This window comes from Manduca sexta, chromosome 24 (assembly GCF_014839805.1).
Source record: "Manduca sexta isolate Smith_Timp_Sample1 chromosome 24, JHU_Msex_v1.0, whole genome shotgun sequence".
Taxonomy (NCBI): Eukaryota; Metazoa; Arthropoda; class Insecta; order Lepidoptera; family Sphingidae; genus Manduca; species Manduca sexta.
In genome coordinates, this window is record NC_051138.1 from 7,872,154 (window position 1) to 7,875,565 (window position 3,412).

General features: G+C 32.6%; 1 non-coding gene across 1 annotated transcript; it reads left to right on the forward strand.

Annotated features, from left to right (window-relative positions):
• Positions 1 to 688: 688 nt before the first annotated feature.
• On the forward strand, positions 689 to 761 carry Trnat-ugu. The gene has a single exon. It is a non-coding gene; the product is annotated as a tRNA-Thr (tRNA).
• The last annotated feature ends 2,651 nt before the right edge of the window (positions 762 to 3,412 follow it).

The following is a 3,412-nucleotide window of genomic DNA, read 5'->3' on the forward strand; positions in this document are numbered from 1 at the left end:
CTCACTTTGATTAATTACAATTTACGATGCCGAGGAGAAGACGACCTGACTTAGGTCGTCGTAGTCAATCAAATGTGCGAAGAGCTACCTCACGTGCTAACCGCACTGATGACCAGAGACAGACAGATCAAGAAAATAGTCGTATTGCTATGTCAGAATTGCGTTCTTTAGTGAGTGACAATGTAGGAGATAGGCTAAATTATTTATTCAATAAATGCTTTTTTTATTAAATACGGATTCGATTTGTTTGTTTTAAAATCATTTTATACAAAAGATTAGGTCTTTTATTTATCCATGAGGTAGTATGAAGTCTGCCGGGTCAGCTAGTTTTTATATATATACATATATACGTGTGCTCTGCAGATTGGGATACACTCGGATTAATTCATAACAGTGCCTGAACTTTCGAGACATAGGCAATAGCTTATCAAGAAAAATCATAGACAACCTATAAAAAGACATTTACACTTTTGTTAACCTGTAGAATAAATCTTAGGTATTATTCCGAGCTATTTTAGATTTTTCTCGATTTGTCTATACACTTCTATTCGAGATGGTCCCTCTCTCCTCCATTCTATTCCTTTCCCTCTCTTACCATTTACAGCTAATATGCGTATGATGTACTACCGTATGATGGACGGTGTGGCTCGGTAATAGATATAGACAAAACGAATGTGAATCTAAAGTAACTCGGATAGCTCAGAAGGAAGAGCAGTTGACTTGTAATCAAAAGGTCCCGGGTTCGAGTCCCGGTCCGAGCTATTTTGGATTTTTCTCGATTTGTCTATACACTTCTATTCAAGATGGTCCCTCTCTCCTCTACCCTATTCCTTTCCCTCTCTTACCATTTACAGTTAATATGCGTATGTTTTTTTTTAAATTGAATAATTAATAAATAATTTACACAAATTAATGTCTAAAACAAACAAATATAACAGTACCTAAACTTTCGAGACATTTTACACAAAATAAATTTCTGAACGCACACATGAATAGTTGTTACAGTACTTGACAGGATTGGACAACAAATGTTTGACATGTAATAAACAAAAATGAGCATTTATTAAAATGATTAAGTATTATTACACATATTGAGTTTTCATTGTTTTAAGATGTATTCTGCTATTCGGGGCGGAGACAAATCCAACGAATCAATAACCGTGAAAATTGGTTCAGCAGATCTCGAGTTATAAGTGTTGTAACAAACCCGTCTTTGTTTTATATATATAGATTATGAAACGTAGCCTCTATTATATTATATATATTATTATTATATTCTCATGATGACCCGAGCAGTTTAGTGCCATTGACTTTGTTATTTAGGGTTCGGAGTGGTGTTTCTTCTGTTTATAAGCAGTTGTTTAATACTGGATCAGGCAAGCGACTCCATCGACCAGACATTCAATCGTATAAAAATAATGTAGACGATCGGGACGGTACTGTTAAATTTCTTTTCCAAAAATGTATTATATGGCACATTATTATGTTTTTCAAATTACCAATGTTTTTATATTTTCAATCGCATCCGTGTTACATTATCACATGCAAAAATATTATTGAAACCCTTCCTGACCCGAGAAATGTTTAAACCGGCCTTATAGTTCATTTTAATACTGTCACAATATTCCCAACAATTTATTGATGTTTATGTTGTACAAAAATCTATATAACATCTAGTACAACATATTACATAAACTTATCTTAATGCCATCTACATACATATAGCTTATAATGAGTAATTTAACTGGTATTTTTGTAAAAACACTTTTCGAAATTATACCGGCTGCGCCATAACGTCAGTTATATACTTTAATGTTGTCACCACCGTTAATCGCCGAGCCGAATATCATACTCGTTACAAAACGAAAAACCTTTATTTTAAAATGCGTATATTATATTGCATTCGAATTTGAGAACATTATAAGAGGCTGTGTTGTCGCTGCGAAAAACAATTGACATTTGGCAAGGAATGTAATTTCGCATTTCAATCTATCAACATAAATAAATGCATTTTACGGAATTTGGTATAGTTTTAATTTATTCTTATGTATTTAAAATCTACGAGTATATTTAATTTTTATGGGATTTTAAATGATCAATAATATTTTTATTCTGTATTTCAAAGCAATAATAAAACCGGCTTTCGTCGAAATTTGCTTTAATTCAGATAAAACGAATTCACCGATACACAGTACACATTGTAGACAAATTCTGTTGAAAGAAAAATTAATGCGTGATTTAACTCTTATTACTGAATGGTCTACGAAGTGTAACGTGGAATGGTTTTTTCATTGATACTCTCCATGCCGAGTGGTGCGCCTGTTGACCGAGACAAATATATGAGCGATCCGTAAATATTTGTTTCGGGTTTGACGTGTGTACCTTACCTTAGTACTTCGTTCTGGATATACATGACACTAGATTTTGATTTAATGTAGAGTTGGGTTATTTCTTTTAAACTCTCTTGGGTTGTGATTTAGCAGATCTCAAAATTTGAGCAGTACAATACCATGCAGTGGCAGTCGATTGCAAGTCATACGTTAGTCGTCATGACAACGCAATGCTTAGAAATCACTAAAATAAATAAAGTAGCATGATGTTTCGTTTGCAGTTGGTGTCTGTTCTTTGAATTGTAATAATATGGGACTATTTTTAACCTACTATGGAAAATTGTATTTGTGTGAGTGTTGTGAACCTGTCAGCTTTAGTAAACCGATTTATTTACTAGCTTTTTCTGCGTTTTTGCCGGCGTGAAAGTTTTTTCAGTATGAAATTTTATTCCTCTACATATTTTCTTGAATAAAAGGAATCTATGTCGTTCCCGGAGTCTCAAAATATCTCCATGCCAAATTTTATCGAAAACAGTTCGGTAGTTTTTGAATTTCTTGCGTTTAGACAAACAGATACGGTGGAGGATTTTGTTTTACAATATGTAAGTATAACTTAAGATAGCTCTGCTACGGTTTTTTATAAGTAGCACAGCTTGTTTAGTAGGTTAGCGACTTTAAACTATTTAATGTATTTCTCTAAAAAGCGTAATAGTTATAAGGGTAAACCTCTTTGCGGTTAGGTTACAAAATGTCATTACCTCATCTCAAATATAAAATTAATACAAGCTTTAAATCACTACATACCTATTAATTATAGTCGTCACTCTTTCCAAATGAAAATAAGTTATGACTGAGCGCTCTACGAAAACAGTCATAATTATAAATTTCAAAACCTCAATTACTAATATTATTTTTGTTTTATTACCAGTTTTTATGTTGGTAATAAGGCAAAACCAAATGGCTATTGATTTATATCAGCATCATATTTTTTTTAAGACCACTGGTCGATAGGATCTGCTTATCACTTTTAGAAATCTAAAGAATGTAACCAAATTATGAATTTCAATTCATAAAATTAGTAA